We start from the raw sequence: 10,428 nt of genomic DNA on the forward strand, positions 1-10,428 counted from the left end.
CAAGGAGGCTATACTAGACAAAAAAGCGGGTTGGTTATGGCCTGGTCACTTTCCTTTAGGGGATGGTAGGGGTCTGTGAGGCAGATGACCTACAAATGCTGATCAGGCGATTCCTGATAGAATGGTTTAAAACTCGATTTCTAGGAGAGCCAAAGCTATAATTCAGTCTCAGTTTGGTGACGTGGGGCTTAGCACAAGCGATTCCATTTTGGGCTTGTTGTCTTGTTTTAACACAGTCAATTCTGCAGTTTGATTTCTTGTGAACACATGGATACCCCTGTCCCAGGAAGTCCTGCCGGCCCAGAGTGGCCTGCCTTCAGTGGCTCTCGGTTACTGCATAGCCTCAGTCCCACCCTCAGCCCCATTAGGACTGTGTGTCCTTTTCTGCCCTAAGGGCCCACTGAGAGATTGTGGAGAGGATTCCTGGAGCTGAATTCCTGGGTGTCTTGAATTCCAAGGAGCTTGAGTCAGCAGAAACCATAGTGCTTAGGGTTGATTTTAAAGGAAAAGGAGCAGGGGCAGCTGATGGCAAGTGGAGGAGAGTGGACACAATGTGACAGCAGACTTTTTTGTTCTTAGTTCCCTTGAGAGAAACCCTGAGAGCCAAAATCCTTAGCCTCTGGTCATTCCCGAAAAAAACGTTTGACAGACCTGGCTGACAAACATTCACTTAAGGGGATCCAGGCTTCTGGGCCTGAGGCTTATATACTTCTAAAGGGCAACTCTTAAGAAAGAAATACAAAAATTAGACACAGAGCCTCAGAGGACCCTGTTTCAGGAAGCAAGGAACCCTGAAGCTTAAGCTCCAAAGTTTCATAGTCAATCCACCTATGTGTTCAATGCTAGAAGGTAAAAATATCAGGTGTCTATGATCCCAGAGGATCAGAGGGCTCTCCCTGGATGCTTAGAGGAAAGAAAGAGGCAGGGAGGAGAGCAACTTCAATGTTTTACTTCCTTGATCTTATTAATAAATCGTATTTCCTTTTCTTCATCTCCCATATCCACCTATAGGTTTAAATGCTAGACTCTGAGCTACTCAAGGACAGGAATCATCTCATTCATCTTTGTATCCCCAGTACTTACTTATAGCATAAGCAAAATATTTGTTGAAGGAAGGAATGGATGGATGGATGAATAAATGAATGAGTGAGTGAATTATCTCAGGCACTGAAAACTGACAGCTCTGTATATCCCCCTCTCTCTTCCTTCCTGATTGCCTTTAGGAGGTGGCATTAGAATAACAAAAGAGCGTGAACTCTAGAATCAGACCTGAGTTTGTATCCCAACTTTAGCATACTCCATCCATATGACTCTGGGAAAGTTACCCAACATCTCTCAGCCTCAGTTTCCTTATCTGAAAAATGGAGCCAATAATACCTCCCCTGCAAGGTTGTAAGAATCTGCAATGATGTCTGTAAAGTGCCTGGTACATGGTAGGTCTCAGTAACTGGTAGCTGTCCTACTGTTACTTTAGTACAGGGCTGGGCAAACTACAGCCCATGAGCCAATTCTGGCCCCCATCGCCTCTTTTGTAAATAAAGTTTTATTGGAACACAGCCACATGTATTTGTTACATATTGTCTATGGCTGTTTTTGTACTACAACTCAGAGTTGAGTTGTTATGACAGAGGCTGTATGGTAAACAAAACCTAAAATATTTGCCATCTGGCCCTTTATAGAAAAAGTTTGTCAACCTCTGATGCAGGCCTTCATCGTTTTGCTCTCAACTTGTAGTTGCTTCCCAACTGGTCTCGTAGCCTCTGATCTTCCTCCCATTCTGTTCTCTCTCTACTCTGCGGCAAGATGTTTTTCTAAAACATAAATCCCTTTAGGGTTTTACTCCAAAGATCTTTGTTGGCTCCTCATTTTCTGCAACTCCCTAGTGTATTTTAAAGATTTCTCACAATCTGGCCCCTGTCTTCCTCTGCAGCCTCGTCTCTTCCCATTCAGCCTCCTCGCTGCACACTAGCCACAACAGACCACAGAGCAGGTCAGTGGCTTGTGCAGCTCTGACTCTGCACCCCCACGCCTCTCTAGAATGTCTTTTTCTCTGTTCTCTACTGCTCCAATCACCTTTATGTCCCAAGCTTCTCTGTGAAGCCTGTCCTCATCTTTCTCCATAATCTTGTACAAATCAGGATAAGGTAAGTTAGGCTGCAATAACAAATCTCAAAATCTCAGTGACTGAAAACTACAAATAAATTGAAGAAACAAAGAATAATATATATACAAGCCCCTGCTCCTGGAGTGCTCAACAGGCGTCTATGATGTTTTTCTTCCTCCCAAGAATAGAAAAAATAATCCCAGCCTAGCCTTTTCTTTGTCATATGCACACAGTGGCTACCTTATTAACAAATACTTGTCATTTTGCCTAAAACAAAGGCTCTTGGAGAGGTCATGGTTGATAACTAATTGTAAGAGAAGAACTTCGTTTAAGGAAGAAGGAATGGAATGTCTTGGGAGAAGAATGGAAAGCATGCTTAGAACTGCTTTTGGCCACAGACAGAGCTCAGTAAACACTGGCTCACAGCGGAGCCCACTGCTGCTTTCTCTAATTCTAGTTCCTGAGGTGGGGAGTGTGGGAGCAGCCTCAACTGGGTGCTGGAGTTAAAGGAGGACCCAGCCTCTGTCTGACTGAGCAGGGTGCTTTCATCAGTAGGGGGCATAAAGCCAATTTGACCTGCTCCAGTGGCTCAGGGGAGTTTTTCCAGGGCTGTTTCCTCCCTCCATTCAAATGTACTTGCTCCATCCTGACATCTCTAGTCCTTGTCCTGCCTCCTGGTGTTTGGCGTCTGCCCACTCCCTTCAGACTGACACTTTGGAAAGTCTCCCTCAGCATCCTGTTATGCAGCCATTGACCCACCTTCATTCCAGGGGTCACATTGGGAGCAGACTCAGCTCTGTTAGCTCCGGGCTGATCCCCGAGTGCCTGTGTTGCTATTTCCCATGCCTTTGCCATATACTCTGGCCCCAGGAGTCTGTGGCCGAGGGATACCCATTGAGCCTACATGGTGTTTCTGAGATCATTGCTTGCCCTGCCAGTGATCCCCATCCCTAGACTTGGCCTTTTGTTTGGGATGCTACTATTCTGTCTTGCTCTCTTCCTCGCCCTCCCTGAGCACTGGATATTTGAGCACCACCCAGGGCACTGGATACTGCCCTTGTTCTTCCTGACACTGCCCAATCAGGACCCATGGGAAAAACAGGCTTGGAAATCCATACTAGCATCCTCCCTGTGCTCCGTGTCCAGATCTGTGCCTCACCACACACCTCTGGTCCCAATCTTACTTCCTGTGAAGCACCAAGAACTCGTGTTGTAAACTTTGATCAAATTTACCATCCTTTGTCGGGATTAGGTGTTGCAGCGCCAGCCCCTCCATGAGGTGCTGAACGTTGTCCCCTTTTGAGAACCTACCTCCCACCCTGATTTCCTTTCCAATTCCAGTCTGCAAGCTGGTTCCTGATTTTGAGCTTCACCTTATTCCCCTGTTGCTGGACACTGTCCCAGGCTATCCTCTATCTACCAGGGTTCTGAGTTTTCTTTTGCTTCTTTTGAACCCAGTGCCCTGTGCTCTCTGCACCACTGCCGCCCACCATCCCGATGCTGAGGCCAATTCTTCAGAACTCTGATGGGGAGACCTCAGGGACCAGAGGTATAAACAGTGACTCCTCCCACCCAATAACATTTATTCACTTGCGTAAAGCATTTAGCATAGTGTCTGGCTCAGAGTAACCTTGTTTAAGTGTTACTTATTGTTGTTCTTGTTTCTATCACCATATAATTAAAGTAGGCGAGGTGTGGCCCCAAAGAGGAAGGCATACATACCAGTTAAAAATAGTAAGCCATAATTTAAAGGTTGTTGGACACCCCCTTATCCCTGCCATGTCGCCTCAAACTGTACTCCATGTATCTGGCACTTAGGACTCACTTTGACCTTTCATGAACTCCCTCTTGGTCTATTCCTTTGGCTTTATTCTCAGTTTGTGACCCGACGATCCCTTTCATCCAATCCTGTGCCCTTGTGAAGTCATCTCCCCTACTCTTTGCTACAAGTGACCCTCCACCTCAACAAAGACTGTTAATTATCTTTCCCCTAATGACCTAGGGAAGTATGAGGAGCTGGTAACTTGGAGAGTGTCCAGGACCCACTGGTCTTCTTTCATTGTAAATAGACTGTGGGTAAAAGGCCTCTCTTAGAGCATTGGACTCCAGTGGACATGGGTTTTGAAATAGGAGGATACAGCAAATGGGCTGCAGGTTGTAAGAAGCTGCTGAGGTATTGCTGACCGACTCGAGGAAGAGAGGACATCGCCATCAAGGCACTGTGGCCACTAGGGAAAGTCAACCAGGATGTCAGCTGGGAATGATCGAGAAGGAGGAGGAGCTTCATCAAAGGGAAGAGCAAAACTGAAGCAAAAAACTTCCAGCTTCCTCAGGGCCTGGTCCCATGCCTGGTACGTAAGCATACTGTATGGCAGAAGGAACGAATGGATAAATTAATTCAAGGAGGGAAGGAAAGAGAAAGAAAACTAAAAAGAGAATATCAGACAAACCAACTAAGAAATAAATGAGTCAAAAGCAAGATTAGGCTTCTAGTGACCTGAAACCTTCCTTCCCTCCCTCCTTCCTTCCCTTCTCGCTCCCTCTTTCTTTCTTCTTTTCTTCCTAATGAGGCTATTCCCCATCCTGGAAGAGGTGCTAACTCCTGTCCCACCAGGGTGGCAGTCTAGCTGACCAGGGCACTGTGGGCAGGAAGAAAACCAGTGGGCTGGCTCCGAAGTGTGGTGTGGGTCCTGCAGGGCCTAGGGGAGAAGCACAGTCTGAAGCAGGTCCGTCAGTAGCAGGGCTGAGCAGAGAACTTGGTTTCATAAAGAAACCAGCAGGATCAGCTGGAACAATGGCTTAGGCGGGATGTGCCAAAATGAAGCAAATGTCTCTCTTGTAGGGGAGATATTTGAGATGGAACTTTAAGGCAAATCACCAAGGAATATGGTTCATTGGTATTAAAATGTGTAATTATTAAAAGAATTTTATTCACATGCCATAAAATTCACCCTTCTAAAGGGTGAATCCACTTTTTACTATATTCACAGAGTTGTGCAAACGTCCCCACTATCTAATCGTAGAACATTTCATCACCTGTAACCATTAGGAGTCACTCCCCATCCCCCTTACCCCTAGCCCCTGGTCGCCACTAATCTACTTTCAGTCTCTATGGATTTGCCTATTCTGGATATTTCATGTAAATGGAGTCGCATAATATGTGTGCGGCCTTTTGTGTCTGTTCTTTCACTTAGCATGATGTTTTCAAGGCTTACCCATGTTGTGGCATGTATCAGTACTTCATTCCTTTTTATGGCCGAATAATATTCTATTGTCTGGATATGCCACATTTTGTTTATCCATTCCTCAGCTGATGGACTATTTGTGTTGTTTCTACTTCTTAGCTGTTGTGAATGATGCTGAATGATGATGAACATTTGTATACAAGTTTTTGATTGGACACGTTTTCATATCTCTTGAGTATATACTAGGAGTAGAGTTGTTGGGTCATATGGTAGGTAACTCTATGTTTATCTTTTTGAGGAACTACCAAACTGTTTTCCTTAGTGGCTGCACTATTTTATATTCCTACCATAAGTGTATGAGGGTTCCAGTGTCTACACATCCTTGTCAACATTGTTATTGTCCATCTTCTTATTATAGCCAAGCTAGTGGATGTGAAGCTGTACCTCGTTGTGGCTTTGATTTGTGTTTCTCTAATTACTAATGATGTTGGGCATCTTTTCATACACTTTTTGGCCATTTGTATATCTTCTTTGGAGAAATATCTCTAAGAGTGTATAACTTTGACTCTATCCACGTATATCCATATTCCCCACTACAGTCTGAGACTCTGCAGAAGTTCTGATAATTGCTTCTTCAGTTACCATTGGTGGTTAGCCTGAAGGGGATAATTTCCTGAGGCTTCCTTGAAGAAGGAGGAATGCTGTGTGGGTTGATGTTTTTCCTCAGAGGTGCTTTTCTTGGCTATCAGCTGGCATATTATTGTGGGGATTAAATTGAGCATTAAATATGAGCAATATGATATTCAGCAGGTCACATGGGTTCAGCAATACCCATTACTTAAGGTTTGTGTCTGTTCTGACTGGCTAATGCCCATGCCATGGTGGTTATTTAGCATTTGGAATATCATGCCCGTACACGGAGTATCTGGTTCATGTGCCTAGCGTGTGGTTGGTAATTGTTAATTTCCTTTCCTTTGCTTCTCTTTCGGGCTCCTTTATGTACTGCATCATCAAGTGTAGGCCATTGATTGCTAGTATCTATTTTTTATTGTCTTACATCCGTGAATTTTCACTTCATCCTGGACACTGGAGTGTGCTCTGATACTCTTTGGTGGGTGTTCTGGTTCTTTACTATGAAAACAAGATCTTTCTTTCTTTCTTTTTTGCTGAGGAAGATTCACCCTGAGCTAACATCTATTGCCAATCTTCCTCTGTTTTGTCTGTGAGCCACCACCACAACATGACCACTGACAAATGAGTGGTGTAGGTCCGCACCTGGGAACTGAATCCAGGCCATCGAAGTGGAGTGAGCCAAACAACCACTAGGCCATTGGGGCTGGCCCACAAGATCTTTCTATACAGCCTTTTGCCTCAATGACTTGACAATTGCTTATAATCCCAGAGTCCCCCACTTTGAGCCACTGGGTCTGTTAACTCAAAGACCCTTTTTAAAGGAAACTTTTTCTGTGTGGATATGTTGGGTCCCATTTGGTCATGTTCTCTTTCACTGGTACCCATGCTGGTCGTCAATTGGTGTAATACTGAAAAAAACAAGTGTTAATTGTGGAATTGTATGTAATTCAGAACAAAGGGAAACAATTTAAATGCTATTAATGGGGAACTGGATAAATAAAGCACGGTACAGCCATATATTGAAGGGGTTGGCACACTTCTATAAAGGGCCAGATAGCAACGTTTTAGGCTTCGTGGGCCACAGAGTCCCTGATGCAACTATTCAACTCATCTGTTGTGGGGCAAAGCAGCTACAGACAGCGTGTAAATGAATGGGCTTGACTGCCTTCCAGTGAAACTTTATTTGGGTGCCATGTCATTTTTGGCCTGTAGGCCACGGTTTGCTGACCTCTGATATAATGAACTCTTACTATGTGACTATTAAGAATAAAATGGAATTACGTGTATTGGCAAAGATGTCCATCAAGTTGTTTAAATGCATATATGTATACATACATTTTGGGGGGCGGGGGCATGGCAAAATCACACACACGTTTGTATAGGCCTGAAAAAGAGTCTTAAAGGACGCACATATCCGACTGTTCCGAGTAGTCACACCAAGCGATTAGGACTGGGGAAGTGGGGCCTGGGGCAGATGGGCATTTTCCTTACCTTATCGTTTGAATGTTGTGCACTGAGAGGCTCACTTTTGTAATTAAATAAAATTCAATTGGGATATTTTGTTTTAATTCAAAAGAGCTTTACTAGTCTTAATCATAATGTACACAAACTTGTACATAAAACAACTTCACAATCATAATAACCACACAATCACCATTACACAGCACCTCTAAGCCATAGAACCTCATCGTTATAAATGGGAGTCTAGATGGATCTATGGACAAAAAGGCAAGTTTTAGGGGCTGGCCCCGTGGCCAAGTGGTTAAGTTTGCGTGCTCTGCTTCAGCAGCCCGGGGTTCCCCAGTTCGGATCCTGGGCGCAGACATATGCACCGCTTATCAATACCGTGGTGGCATCCCACAAAGAAGAACTGGAATGACTTACAACTGGGCTGTACAACTATGTACTGGGGCTTTGGGGAGATAAAAAAAAAAAAAAGGAAGATCGGCAACAGATGTTAGCTCATGGCCAATCTCCGTCCCCCGCCATTTTCACTTAGTGAGGAGCCCTCGTTTCCTCATTTGCTGAGGGTCCGCTGCAGGTCAGTCTTGGTGCCTGTGGGTAGAGGAGGTCTGTACCCTCACAGCCGGAGCAGAAGGGAGACTTGTAATTTGGTGAAATTCACAGCCGTGGAATACACGCACCACAGAGGTGACTGCAAGTAGGAGGGGACTTTTGCGCAATAAGTCACATCTGAGTCATTCTGAAGTATGAATAGGAGTTCGCCACATCAACCAAGGCAGAGCAGGAAATTCCAGGCAGACAAAAGAGCAGAGGTGAAGATCCAGAGACGGAAAATACTGTTGAAGCCACACTAAGGAGTTTATGAACAGAGGCGAGGCTGCGAGGCCGCAGATCAGGAAGGGAAACTAGCAGGGGGCTGTGAGCAGAGGAGGCAGGAAGTCAAATTTGAGCTTTAGAGAAATTTCTGGTGGAGGTGGAGGAGAAGGGGTGGGGGGAGTAGTTAATGACCTCTTGCCTAGGTGAGAGGTGATGAGAGCCTGGATTCAGCCGGTGAGTAGATTCAGACCACGCTGCCCTCACTTCTGGGTCATTCTCAGAGCTGCCCTCTCTGCTGCCTGTGTCCTCCCACTCCTCTTGGCATGGCCAGTTCTCTTTCATTCTTTACACTTTTAAAACTCAGGCATCACCCTCACCAAGAAAAGTTCACTGATATTCCCACCCCTTACCCCTCCACTCCCAGCTGGTCAGGGACCTCTACTCCGGGCTCTATGAGGCTCTGTGCATTTCTCCATCTCTCAGTGAATCTCATTGCTTTATGACTGTATTTTGGTTTCTGAATTATCACTAGACTGTGATTTTCCTAGGGCGGGCACCAGGTCTCATTAGTCTTTGGGTCTCTAATGACTGGCATGAAATCTGGCACCGAGAAGGTAATTAGTAAATATCTGTGACTGAATGAGTAAACAGGCGAATGAATGAGGAAGAAGGGAGATGAGAGATATCGGGGAGGTTGAATCAGGATAACTTATCAGGTAATTGGGCTCATGGGAAGGGTGGGCCATAAGAGTGTGGCATCTAAGATGACTCCAGGTTTTGTAGATTGGGAGTAGGGGAGGTCTGAACTATTTTTACTTACAATACTTCTGACACCTAATCTATGGGTTTTTTCCTCACACCAACCAATTCTCCAACTCTTCAGATGCCATCTGGGTGTCCAACAATTGAATTCAATTCTGACATTATCTACCTAGAGTTAGTGTCAGACCCCACAGGTTAAGGGCTCAGTCCCACAAAACTGCCTCTACTTCAGGTGGCAACAGCGAGTCCCAGGTTCTCACCTGTGCTTTTGACCAACCAGCTATAAATTGAAGATTTCCACAACCCCCTCTTCAGGTTTAGTAATTTGCTAGAATGGCTCACAGAACTCAGGGAAACACTTTCTCATATTCATTAGTTTAGTATAAAGGATGCAACTGAAGAACAGACAAATGGGAGAGATGCCTAGGGCAAGGCACTGGTGTTGGGGGCGTGGGAGAAGGTGGCACCGACCTTCCATGCATTCTCTGGGTGCGCCACCCTCCTAGTACCGTAATGTGTTCACCAACCCAGAAGCTCTTCGAACCCCTTTGTTTAAGGGTATTTATGGAGGTTTCATTACATAATTGGTGATTAACTCAATTTCCAGCCCCTTTTCCTCCGCAGAGGTTGAGGGGTAGGACTAAAACTTCCAACCCTCTAATTATGCCTGGGTCTTGCAGGTGACCAGCACCCATCCCAAAGTCATCGATGGGCCCCCATCCACCAGTCATTTCATTAGCATGCAAAAGACACCCTCTTACTCTGGGGAGTCCAAGGGTTTTAGGAGCTGAGTGCCAGGAACCAGGGACAAAAATCAAATAGATATCTATCACAGGAGGTGATAGTGGCATTCACCAAGGCAGGAGGTATGAGAGGAAAAGCAGATATGGGAAGGAAGACTGTTCTAGTTATCTATTGTTCAGTGACACACAACTATGAAAATCATTTATCACTGTATTTCATTGTAATAAAGGTTGACTGGCACCCCCAGGCCTATTCCTGGGCTGAGCTGACAACCCCTAGGCTTGGCTTTTGACTGACCCATTCCCCCTTCTCTCGGTGTCTTACACATCTGTTGTATCTCAGTGTAGGGCAGAGTGCCTCTCCCTGACCTTCCTTAGTGTCTTTGTTTTCCTCATGTATTCCAGGAATCTTTTCTCCTAATCTTCGAAAGGACACTCCTACCTATATCCAGACCTGTAGCTCAGGCCTCTGGCAGCTTTGTCAAATAAAATTTCCCTTGTGATCTGTTCTTTGTACTCAGAGGGGCCACATGAGGGGGCTTCTTCTTGCATATAACTGAAATCCTGGCATGCATAGGTTTAAGCAAAAAGGGAGTTTATTGGCTTACATAACTGAAAATTCCAGGGGGTAACCAATCTAACATCAGCCATGGCTGGATAGAAATGTCATTTGATTTCATTCCCTGATGATTTAGTTTCACTTCCTGTCTCTAGGCTCTGT

The sequence above is a fragment of the Equus asinus genome, chromosome 6, assembly GCF_041296235.1.
Source record: "Equus asinus isolate D_3611 breed Donkey chromosome 6, EquAss-T2T_v2, whole genome shotgun sequence".
Classification (NCBI taxonomy): domain Eukaryota; kingdom Metazoa; phylum Chordata; class Mammalia; order Perissodactyla; family Equidae; genus Equus; species Equus asinus.